The sequence below is a fragment of the Pezoporus occidentalis genome, unplaced genomic scaffold (assembly GCF_034315485.1).
Source record: "Pezoporus occidentalis ecotype Australia unplaced genomic scaffold, CSIRO_AGI_Poc_V1 ctg93, whole genome shotgun sequence".
In the NCBI taxonomy this organism is placed as follows: Eukaryota; Metazoa; Chordata; class Aves; order Psittaciformes; family Psittacidae; genus Pezoporus; species Pezoporus occidentalis.
This window is the reverse complement of record NW_026916294.1, coordinates 7549211-7562442: the sequence shown is the minus strand read 5'-3', so window position 1 is coordinate 7562442 and position 13232 is coordinate 7549211. Positions and strand designations below refer to the sequence as shown.

The window sequence follows — 13232 nt, the reverse complement described above, 5'->3', positions numbered from 1 at the left end:
CTTGCTCATTTCTAATGATTTGTTGTTTTTCTAGAAGCCTGTCAGATCAGCCATATTACAGGAGGTTTTCTTGCTTGCCTTTCCTGAAAAATAAAGCCCAACAGCTCTGTGGGGTACCTCAGCCTATTTATTTCAGCAGCTATATTAAACCCTGAAAAATTTATATATATTTTCAACCAATTCTTTTGGGGAAAGTGTGCAGTGTTCAGGGGTTGCTCTGTATTTAAGCTTATTTTGAGGACTCTTGTTCACTTACTGTCCTACCCCAAATGGAGAAAGAGAACAGATTTCAACTGCTGTATAAGAAATGTCAACCTTGAAAGCACAAGATATTTAGCCCTACTAATTTAAAATGTTGAATCCCTAGGAGATGCTATCTACTGTCTATTACTAATGGACTAGAGTGCTTCATTGTTGTCAATCACATCACCAGATACACCTACATAATTTCACAGCTTTCCAAATACAAAATAAGGTTTTTATTAGTGAATACCTGTGCCTTTTTTACATTATTATTAATGGCTCATTACCTCCATCTGGCTTACGACCCAGTAGGATTTATTATGTTCCATGTACAGTTAAGACAAAACCAAACACCTAGCCCATTATTTTATTGATTTCCATTAAGAGTCAGGGATTTCTTTCATGCTGTCTCCAACTTCTCTTGTCCATCTTCAACAGTTTCAAATTTCTAATTTTTACTGATTATTATTTTCTTATCTTCTCTTTCCTATTACCATATGACTGGTTTTAATAGCTATTTATTGCCTTCATTTCATTACTTGTGCTGTTCAGTGAATTGAGCAAATCAAGAAGAAATAGGCAGGCTTAGAAAAGGCCATGGAAAAGAGGAATGCCCATATAAGTGGGAAAAGAACACAAGTCTTGAATTTGAAATTGGTACTTCAGAGGAAAGACTTCACCTCCGTAAAAAGATAACTGACATCTACAAGTGCTAAGTATGATGTAAGAATTACGTATTTTTACTCTGTTTTATCAAAAGCATTCATCCTGGACTGCAGAGTTGTGACCTAGCAAGCATTTTTAACATTCATTCACATTCTCTCTCTTCTCTCAAAAGTGTAAGCCCCAGTCCTCATAATAGTTATTGCAGCCATTCTCCAGCATACATTTGTAAATAGAAGTCCCAATTGATAATAAATTGATACTTTACAAGGATAGCTTATCCTGTTCTCTAGTCTGATTTGAGCAGTATAGAGAAGACCCCTTCCTGCATTTGTTGCTGAAGTGTGCTAGATAACACGCTGACTTGCAGGCATTCAAGATCTAGCACTGGCGAGTTTTCAGCAGCCTTAAATCAGGTAATTATTTCTTTAATAAAGAAGATCTCTTTCACACTGATAGAAGCATAGAGTCTAAATTCCAGAATGAGGTAAACCAGTTTACAGTATTTTGGTCATGTGAATCACCCCAATCAGGTATCTTCAATAATACCATGTATATAAAATATTTCCCACCACTGACAATTTCTAGTTTTTATTTTTGCTTTAATATTTAGCCTTGATAACAAAGCAGCTTTAGAACTGCCTTTCTTCACAATTTTGTGAGCCTGAGTTTGTGCAGGACTCGTATATTTAATGTTCTCTAGGATGCTTCTGCTTACCTGTCACTGAGAAGACCAGCGCTTTCCTATGAGAACAGGCTGACTTGCTCACTTGAATGTTTTTCTTGTGAAAACACAGTATCTCCCCCAAAACACACACACATCATACATACAACAGTTCACCTCTTGTATTTTCTGCTGTCTCTTGTTTATGAAACCATAAGGACATCTGCAAAGACACCTCATATTTTTCACCCATGCAGTTGCCTTCAGAACTCACACTGGAAAAGGCTTTTTTTAAGTATGCAGTTATTCCATACCTTAGTTATATAGCTATCCTATATAAAGTTATGCAAAATAACTTTATACTTTGTGACAAACCTTACTGTTATGGCTTCCATTACATGAATGTAGAACACCTTGTATTTTGTTTTTGAAAAGACTTCTTTTTTGTTATTTGTAATACAGAATTCTTGACGACTTCTTGCTTCTGTAACACGCATTAATAACTTCCCTTAGTACCCTTCTTCACGCCAAATAGCATTCCCAAAATATGTTCCTGGTAACTGTGTTTTATCCTTCCAAAACAGCTATCTCACTATATGACTCATCAAATACATGATAAAAATGTAACATTCCTAGCTAGATAGAAGACCTCCTACTTCTCTTTAGCAGTTCATTATCAAATCACCAATCTGTTTCATTTTCTTTGTAGTGTTTCTGGCAGGGCTCTCAAACTACGTCATCCCAAGAAAAGCTTTATTTTCTTCAAATACTGTGTTGATATTTTCATTCCAGATCACTAACCTTCTCCTTCACAATTATCAGATTATACTTAATGCTGCTGCAATCTCTTTTTTCACTTTGAAGTATTTTAAGGACGAGGGCTTCATCAAGATGTAGGTTAGTGGTTGAATCCTTACAGACAGGGAGATGGAGAGATGAAGTGGGAAGCAGAATAGAAAACACAACCTGTCCAAGGCAGCTTAGTCATTGCACTCAATTACTCATTATCTTCTTCTGTTACCTGCTGCAAAGCCATCTGTTAGTGGAAGGAACTCTACTCTCCTTCTCCAAATTTGCTCAAAATCCCTTGCTTACCACTCTGTTCAAGCAGTTCCTTGGGACAGCTTGCACACATAAAGTTAATTGTCTTCTTACATGTTTACAAGGTCAAATGTTTGCCAACGAGATTAAGAAGTTACCAGTGTTTTAATTCTTCAATGAATAGGAACATTATCAAATTCCCAAAATAAAACATTAAAAAAATTATCTTTTTCCTCCATTTTTTCACCAGTCCTTGAGATATTTTTCACTGAACATATTTGATGAAAAAAAGAGTTACAATTATTAGTCACTTCAGCAAATAATTCAGGATATTTTGGTTTTTTTTAGATTCTAATCTCACACAGGACACATAGGGACAGATGGTGTTCATGTTCAAGCTTTACAGTATTGCACATATTAACTTTGCAGTACATTGAACCAAACTTCTCTAAATGTTGAATTAATCAGTTAACTCCTAATACAGTATTTTCATTTCCTTGAATAATACTGTTTGGTATTTATAAGCCTGTTGATCAAAAAACAAATAATGCATAATAATTTTCCCCATACAACTCAGTGAAATAAAACATTATTACAATAGCTATAACATTATATAGTTTTTTACTGAGTTGCAGAATTCATGCTTTGTTGTGTAGAAGATTTACTACGCACAGCTATTCTATTTTTTTCATTGTTTTTACCCTTGAAAATACCATCTTTAACATTCAGGCTTTAATATCTGGTAGTATAAGGTACCAACTTAATTTATAGTTAAAGGCAGTCAATATAGTTAAATGTAGTTAAATACTTTGCTGTGAGCTTAAAAACAGAAATACATTATCTATTTGTTTGAGTTGAGGTTTTTAAAATGACTTAGAAGGAACAGTATCATTTTCTTATTGAGAGCTTTCCATAAATATTGTTAATAAATAGGTAGATATACGGGGAAAAGTAGTCAAATTTAATCTGCTTTTATAAGAACATGTATTTGCAGTGAAATTACTGGGAACTGGGAAGAAATCAAACACATTAGGTTAAATTTTGTGCTGTAAAACAGGTTTTTAACTTTACATTCCAGATGTCCTCAAATAGGAATGCCAAAGGTAATTGTCCTCAAATAGGAATTCCAAAGGTAATTATTGAAATTGATACAATTTTCCTCTGTCCAAAGAGTATTTTTACTTGACCTTGATTTTATCTGGCACTTTACTGAATTAATTTTATTCAAATTAGCATCCTGTAAAAATACTGAACTTACAAACCACTCCTAATGAGTAAACTGTGTTGGATTTTTCCTCCTCATCATCACAAATTGCTTATAGAGAGGTATGTTTATCAATTTTGTCTTTTTGAAATAGTTTCTGTGACAGATTGCTTGTTTAATATCTTCTAATGAGAAAATTGCTGTACAAAACCCCAAGTGTTTAAAATCCATCTTGTGGTATTTTTCATACCCATCTTTGAACTCTGCTGTTCAGCTCCCCAGATCAGTCCATTTTAAGTGAGAAACTGCAGTATTTCTTCTAAGGAAAATCACGTCTATTCACTTCATATTTGTCCTACACACTACTTTTTATAGTATTCATGTGATACGCTAGTGTCATAAATTGTTGAAGTAACTATTTGAAAAATTTAGTTTCTATCTAATAATGAGGCATGAATTCATAATAGTGATGATTATAGAAAATCATTTGAATGTCCTATATGGGGAACATTCTGATGTAACAACAAAGGTAAAAGAATGGAACAGTAAGTCGTTTCTCATTGTTCTTATTAACTAACCAGAGAGTTTAAACGCATTAAGAGACCATCCTGTAAAATCAGGGGAACACTAAAACCCGGCATATAAAAGAGATTTACTCAAGAGACAGCTCAGCTGTACGTTAAACACTTCCAGCTGAAAGATAAGACAGATACAACACTCTAATCATCTGTTTCTACATATGTGCAGGGGTTTGGGTATTCACAGGAGTTTTTGATTCTCATCTGTGTTGGCTAGTCTATGCACTATGTTTGATTTTCTAAACTTCTGTTGTGCTGTTCTTTTTAAACACCCTGAAGAAATGCAAGTCCAGGGAAGCTTCCTCAATACTTTAGAGTAGCAATCTCACTGAAGCCTTTCACTCAGCAAATTTACATCCACATTCTGCTTGGAGTATACAAAGTCCAACAAATACCTCAGGTTTACAGTTTCATTTGGCTGCCTTTTGAGGGGGAAAAAGTCTATGCCAGTTGTCATTGTTCACTAACATCAGAGGTGAATTTGCTCCTATCTGATAAATCTGCCATTTCATTAGATGAAGCTGGTAGATTGATCCACTTTTAAAAGCACGCAGACATTTCCCTATATCTTCATGTTAGGAAGAGAAACAGCTGAATTAAAAATAACTAACTAAACAAATAAGGTATAGGGTTCCAACTATCAGTTTTCATTTAAGAACATTTCAGGGATTATTAAGTAATTTAAAAATTGTAATACTACAAATTCAGATCATCAGAGCTGTAATGATTTAGCCAAGATTGACCAAAAGCAGATCATCCAGCAAAACAGTTCAGGTTTTGAACTTGCCATCAGATTCCAAACAGCCACAGCCAAGGATCCATTAGCACAGCAAACCGAAGGTTGTGATTTGATCCTAAGATCACTATTTCTCTCTTCCCTAGACGGAGGGTTCACCCTCATTAGAATACAATTTTCACAGTAACTATAAAAGGAATAAAAAACTATTATCATCTAGTTGATGACAATTATCCACTCCAAACTTGCTTAAGTTTTCCTTTAGTATTAACATTTTCTGTAAATCTCTCTTTCCTTTATCCTTTCTTTAGTTCCGACTCTCTGACAATTCAGAAAGTTCTATAAAAAACCTTGCTTTAGACTCCCCTTGCCATTGCAGAGTTTTCCTGCTTTCTCATATCTAAAGTACCTGAACAACTGTCTGTTCCAGCTGTCTGAAGACATTATTCCTTGAAAAAACAGATTCCGTTATTAAGTTTAATGAGCAAGAAGGAAGAAAAAGTTTTTTTACTTGCTCTGTCTGCACTATTCGACTTGTCTTCGCTTTCACAATTCTGCACTGACTGGTGTGTCTGTGTTTTTACTGACAACTTTATTCTCCCCTGTCCCAGACTCATTCAGTGGCTTGTCCTGTTGCATGTTAGGAATAGTGCAGGCCAAGCTGTTCTTAAAACTTTTGACCAAAACCTTCCAAATCTTATTGTGTACCAATTCAGCCTTTCTTCTTTTCAGCCTCACATGCATTCCTCACATCTAAGCACCAGCCCAGCATGAAAGAATACCAGTTGTTATCCTTAACCCCTGACAACTGCCTTTGTTTCTTCACCATGTTAATTTTTCTTTCCCAAGCATGAAAATCTTGTACTATACCAGATTGTTCTTGTTTTGTTTGTTGAGTTTTTTGTTGTTTTTTTCCCCCAGACACAGTCTTCATATCCATAGTGTGAAGATGTTTTGCAAAGGATTTGTCTCTAACATTGCCTCTTCAAATTCTGAACAAGTGAAAATATTATAAAGATGCTATCTGCTGTACTTATCAGCTCATATCAAAACTGACGTGGCCGCATGAATAACAGACAAATAGGCAGAAGCAATTTGTGGGAAAAACGCTAATAAAAGGTTAAAAAGAAATGATAATGCAGAGGAAAAAAAAAGGAATAAACTTACTTTGTGTTAATTCACTGTATTAATAGTACTTGGTTTGCATTCATTTTATCCTTTCCTATATGGAATTAAAAACGTATTTATGGTAATCCAGAAGCTGGATTTATTTTTACATGTTTAATGGCTTACATGATGCACCCAAACTCTGCTATCTAAGTAAATTATGAGTAATTGTGAATTTCTTGTGATACTCAAAAGATAACTCCTTTTTTACGCCATCACATCACCACCAGCACAAGCTTTTCCATGTAAAGCTTCCTATATGTTTTATCATAGTAGACTTCTGCAGGCATTTTAGGTTTTCAGTGCTGAGAGAAAAGCAAGATTACCAGCTGTACCTAGTTCCAGTGTGCCACTTTCTCAGGTGATCTATTTAAAGTTCAACTTGAAAGGTACTACCTACTAAATACTTATGTTACCCAAGCAGACGGTTATTCCACCTCTTTTCTGCTCCTGGCATTCACTTCTTTTCCTATTTTTACTAAATTATCAGTAGTATGATGAGGACAATATTTATCCAAGATAGTAAGTGGCTAACTCCAACTTCCAGCAGGAGTCTTGCCTCCACCAGCCATCACATGCATTCCTTCTCATTCTCTAGAGGAGTGTAACAGTACAGATAAAATACTTTCCTTATGTGTACACAGATATACTTTATCTAGAAAGCTATGTTTATGTATGTATATATATATATAGCTATGTGTACATATATAAATATATTAAATATTTATCTCCATATCTACATCTAGTGGAAGGTATTCCTTCCCTTAGCAGGGAGACTGGAACTAGATGATCTTAAGGTCCTTTCCAACCCAAAGCATTCTATGATTCTACATAAGTGTAGATATACAATGTATAAGACTTCCTTTAAGAAGAGCTAAAGAAATGAATACTTAAAGTTTAAATGTGAATATAAAGGAATTATTAAATTTTTTTCTTACATGCTATGCTGCATTCATGCTATCCTGTATTCATGCTATCCTGTTCATAGCATGGATAACTCATCATGTCAGCAAGCCACAGCAATTATCCAATGTAGGTCAAGGCACTGGCATGGTATGCAAGATCAAAACTCTATTCTGTAAGTACCTTCTGGAGCAGAATTTGTGACTTATTGTCCAGTTGCTTATGGCAGAGGAAATTGCAGGGAATAAGGTTCACATTTCATCAAAATAACCTTAAATTTTATTGAACATCTTTAGATGTTATGTATCAATGACAGTAGAGAAAACAGTACTGATAGTCTCATCTCTAGATATAAGACAATGCCGACTGCCTTCCAAACAACAAAGAGTGTATGGCAGTAATAAATACTAAAACCAGGTTAAAATAATTGTTTTAACTTTGAATGTCAAGCAGTGTTAACATTTCAATGATGTGTTTTGTCAACATACTTCTACCTGCAGTCCTAGGATGCTTAGAAAAGAATTATCACCATCTGGAGTGTTACAGAAGTACAAAGCTGCTATCTGTTGTTTTCACCAAAACTTCAAATGAAATGGTGGCAGTAGAATCCATTTAATCAAATGTATTAGTGAGTTCGTATTTTTGGTAGCAGCAGATGGGTGGCAGTCTGGAAGACTTAGCTAGAAAAGGCTCAGGGTAGTTCTGAATATTTTCTTAGCGTGTAAGCATATGCTGGAAGTGGGTGAGTTACCACACTATAGCAAGTTACTGCTCATTAGTAGAAGCCGTGGTAACCGATCATGTGCCATTTAGTCCACTCAGTTTGCAAAGTATCAAACACATTAGATGATGGAGTTCACATTGGGACTAGTTTTTAAAGATGTTAAAGCTGGTCCGAAAGAATGGTTTTCATGCTGTAAGTGATACAGGCTAAGTGCAGTCTGGTTACCAGGGCTCAGGTTTATAGCACAATGAATAACACCAGATATGATACAATTACTTTTTGGTGTTCATCTATGCACTGTTACTCAGGAAGGCAACAGCTAGGTATCAGAGACCAAAATTATATTCTCTCTACCACGAAACTGTTGCCTGAACCCTAAAGGTACTTAATTTCTTCTTCCTTAATCCTAAAAAAAAAGAGTATGGCAAGGATTTTCTAAAGCTTTCAGTACTGTCTTAACAATACTCCCTTTTAAGTAGATAATTGCATTTCTGAAAGAACTTGCTTTTTAGATCCTTCAGTGTAAGACTAGACAGGTGCAAAACAATTACAGTTTGAAAACAGAGGCAGGAACAACTATGCTTCTTTTCTAGTAAAGTGACTGACTTTTCAGTGTATATAGATTTATTAATAAAAACATTATAAAAATTTTGAAAGCTTTTATTCCAGAAATTTATGCTAGCACATTTTCTGATTCTGCAGTTCAAAAAATACAGGTTCACCCCTCTTTCCATGGAGTCCCTCTGACTTCCATACTTCCATGCTTCTTTGGTTCAATGAACACCAAAGCCAGAAATCCAACAAAATTCTGCTTGCTACATTGCATATTCCTACTGCAAAACAACGTCCTGCACGAACTTTTGCATGCTGCCATCGGCAGCTCCAAATGCCTTATAGCAAATCTTAAACCGTCAGCAGTCTCAGGAATACATTGCAGATTTTAGAAATGAGCCCTACAGTTGCAAATTATAACTTCAACCTCCTTTCCCCTTTCCTCTTCTTTCCCTACTCCTCCCTCTACCCTCCCAATTGCATCCCAAAGATATCTCTGCTGCTGACATTAAACAGCATCAACGGGCTGTTACACAGTTCTTTGCAATTTCCATTTACACAGCAAAAAAGATACCACCCTTTGTTGCAGCTATTAGTAACGGGGTTTTGTGATTTGTGTTTGTACCTCTGGGGACTCTAGTATCATCCTGTTCTCGTATTTTGGAGGCCTCTATTATGAACTACTGAGATCCGTAGGTTTGCAGGTTTCTAATTTGGCAGTGTCAAAACAGCAGTGTGGTTAATCAGGTTATGTTAAATACTCAGACATTAGGACCAGGTGGTGTTCAAGGACAAAAAAGACTTTACTTCCATATGGAGTCCTTCAGTTCTGTAGCCTGTCTGCAAGTTTCACGGAAACCATCGTCAAGGCTTTGTTAAAGTACGCTTTGTTAAAGTACGCTTTGTTAAAGGGATGGAGAGGAGAATCGAAAAGAATGCAACTCCCACAGGTTGAGATAAGAACAGTTTAGTAACTAAGGTATAACACAAATCACTACTGCTACTACCAATAATAATAATGATAAAGGAAATAACAAGGGAAGAGAATACATCACCTCACCACCCACCAACCGGTAACTCGCCCCCCAGCCCAACCAAGCACTGACCAATACCTCATCCAACCCTGCAGTCTCCCAGCCCTTCCGGCTAACTCCCAGTTACATCCTGGGCATGACGTGCTGTGGTATGGAATACCTCTTTGGTCAGTTTGGGTCAGGTGTCCTGTCTCTGCTTCCTCCCGGCTTCCCCTCCTCCCTGGCAGAGCATGAGGCTCACAAAGTCCTTGGCCAAACCAAAACATCATTGTTATCAGCTCTGTTCCCGAGCTGAAAGTCAAAACACAGCACTGCACCAGTCACCAAGAAGGAGAAAAATGACTGCTACTGCTGAACCCAGGACAAGGGCTTTCTGACTATTTTGTCCCTGGTTGATGAAAACACTCAATGGTTTGTTTTTCTTTCTTTTAAAATAATAATTCTTGAAGCACTTGAAATCATTTTAGAAATAAAAATAAAACTCTTTCTAGAGGAGATGTGATCAACAGGGAAGAAAAGAGTCTATAAAGTAGCAGCATACGCCATCTTTGCTGGATTTGAAGAATTTCTGGTATTTGCAATATTTGCCAGATGAATATTTAAGAATACTTCTGAACAGGCAGACTCAGATAACCTTGTTCAACTACAGGAATCACTCTTATTTACACATAAAGATCATCAAACTTGCAAGATTTTTCTGTGACTTTGTTTTGTCTATACTTACATTAATACCTGAGGATGTGGTAATACCTCTGTAGCTTATCAGGAATTTTTGTTGTAAGTAGTTCTTCAGCAATTAGGATATTCTGGTAGAGACATAACTTTTGCAGTAATGTGCTGATTTTGATGAGCATTTCGGGGAAAAAAGAAATTATTTGTGTTTTCATAAACAGCTGATTGGAGAAAGAGGTCCTTTCTTACAGATAGCTGTTATCATTCAGGTTTTCATGTGGAAGCGGAGCTTACATTTGTTACAAAAACCAAACCAAACCAACTCAAACCTGTCAAGTGCAAACTAGGAGCGGGATTTCCATGAAATACTGCACCATTTCTCTATAAGATCCCCAAGAGCAGAAAAACTTTGGTCCCTAGTTGAGAAAAACGGCAGGATTAAAAACAGAGAACCTGTGGAGGGAAGGATTGCTTCACTAAAGCTAAAATGGAGTAAGGCTTCTGGCATGTCAAATTAGGAAACCTCTGAATCAAATCATTAAAATAAAAACTGCTTGAAAGTCAGCAAGTGCTTCGTTCTCCAGGGGTACATTAATTTAAAAATTAATATTATTCACAGTGACAAAGGACAGAAATCAATAAGTTTCTTGTAGGAAACATGGAACAACAGCCACAATGAAATGAAATTAAGAACAAAGATAAATATACATGTGCTTCTGTATGAATATCAGAATCCAGAAATAAAAGGAATGGACAGAAAAGACTGGTTTAAATAAGGATATTGCTACATTGGGCATGTACAGAGTTGGTGAAAAATAAGTTATAATCTATGGAATCACTTAATATTGTGGAGTAAAGCACTTGGAAATACTGAAATAAAGTCCAAGAAGTGGTTCTGACAGATGAAGAAATGAAGAAAGCATGGAGTGAAATAAGGCAATAACTTGAATTGTACCAACAAGAACCAGCGTCTGTATGAGTCTGAAGATCAAGAGGTAATTTAGAGAAGTGTAGCAGCTATAATACTAGAATATATACAGTTACTCGGCAACCTACTAGCATGGTAGTAATGAGTGTAGTGAGTAGAAATCAAAAGAGCAGAACCTAAACTGATAGCAAGAGATTCTGATCATTGCTAAATTTGCTACACTTTGGAAGACAGCTTCTCAGAGCAACAGGCTGAAGGAAAACATCTAAGCAGCATGTAGGAAAACATTACTTCTCTTCAGCAATAACCAAAAGGTGCTTACATTTAGGTAAGGAAAGAATCCACTACACAAAAATTAATTTCTCTTTGAATTTCATTGTAGAGAGGGAAATGAAACAGCTGGTTGAAATACCTACCCAAAAGGCTGCAATAGTTGCAGCACCTCAATCACTTAAAGATGTGACGGAGAATACACACAATAGATGCATACACTGCACAAAAATGACAACAGGAGAAGTGAGCAGAAGAGAGGCAAGGATGTAGAGGCAAGACTTACATCTTTAACAGGAGAGTAAAGAAAGATACTAGAAATAAAAGATACTTTTGTAAGACGTGTCCTACTGAAAGAAACAGTAAAGGGCACGCCAGGAAGTTAAAACTTTAACATGGCAATTCTTTAACAAGATAATGAAAAACTTGCTAAAAGGAAAAGAACCCCTAGCCCTACAAATAAAACTTCTTTTCCAAATACATTGACCTTTACAGAACTGATAGGTCCACAAATGGTAAAGAAGTGAAAGGAGTACTCTTGGAAAGCAAGATGAATAAAGATAGAAACAGAAAAAGGACAAAGAATTATTTGGACAAAGCTGCTATTTTAGGGAAGTTGCTATATGAGTTTTTAGTTAGAATGAATCTGAAAGATTGGTTTAAATTCAAGTATCAATGCCAAAAGTTTGAGAGTAGTAACTGTCTACCGTTCTGCATAGTATATGCACAAAACTAATAGAATTTTCCTTGACCTATTAACTTTTGTGTGGCCTCAGGACCAGAAGAACAGAGAACTGTAAATGCAGTGTGACTCTTTTTTACGGTGAGAGGGAAGAGAGTCTATTGAATAGCAATAGACCAGAAAATCTGATTTATCTAGTGGATAAATTGGAAGAAAACATACAGACAGAGCTATAAGACATATAGACAAGTATGATACAATGGATGTACAGTCAACATTGCTTTTGAAAGAAAGAAGGCACATCTGTGAAATTTTATTAGCTTTCCCTGAAATCACAGTTGGGAGAGTGGAATGAAGGTGACCAGGCTGTTTTTAGGAAATAGGATATTCAAAAATTGGTTTGATACGATGCCTCCCTAAATCTCTTGGCGAAATTAAATTAACAGAAGCAAAAATCAATTAATTAATTAATAGCCAACTCAAAGACAAGAAAAAAGTTGTGGTGAGCTCAAGTTACCAGAAAGTCCCAGAGAGTATCAGCGATAGATGATTTTTTTCCTTCTTTACTGTGCCATATCTTCCTGAGTAACTTGAAAAGGGATATGAGTAAAAAAGAAATAAAGAAGATGGGAGACATAGTTATGCCACTTTGTCTCAATCCAGATACACTCAAGAGGTACCCATTTCTTGAACATTGAGCACAGTGCACATGTGACAAAATGAGAAGTCCAGAAAAGGGTAACAAGAATAAGCAAAGATAAGAAATCATTTTCATAGGAGGTGAAATTGCACAAAGCATGGCTCAGGACAAGTTGGTAGGGGAAGGGTGTGTGTGTGTGGATAGTGTAATAAATGGTTTGAAATAAATTATATGGACATGATATACAGAAAATGGATATTCACTATTACTTATAATGCTTCAAGGACTAAAGTGAAATATATCCGAGAGTCACTTCAGAGTCACTTCCTTAACTGACATACTTTATGACTCAGGATAGACATTACTGTTTAAATTATGACTGGGATTACCAGACCTAATCTTAAAGATGGAATAGTATCATCTATTTCAACCAATTTCAACTGTTGGTTAGACCTGTAAAACCTGAGAGTACGAGACATACCCTGTAATATATTTGTGCACAAGCTTTATACTTTTCTATTAGTTCTCCAT

At 35.9% G+C, this 13232-nt stretch overlaps 1 long non-coding RNA gene across 1 annotated transcript in view; it reads right to left on the bottom strand.

Annotated features, from left to right (window-relative positions):
* Window positions 1-1630: 1630 nt before the first annotated feature.
* The window catches only part of LOC134157165 (uncharacterized), a 146901-nt gene continuing 135299 nt past the window's right edge, over window positions 1631-13232 (bottom strand). Inside the window, exons 2-4 of the long non-coding RNA XR_009962214.1 lie at window positions 10505-10597; window positions 10242-10346; window positions 1631-3137 (exon numbers count right to left, since the gene is read on the bottom strand). This is a non-coding gene — a long non-coding RNA (uncharacterized LOC134157165). The remainder of the gene's footprint in view (window positions 3138-10241; window positions 10347-10504; window positions 10598-13232) is intronic.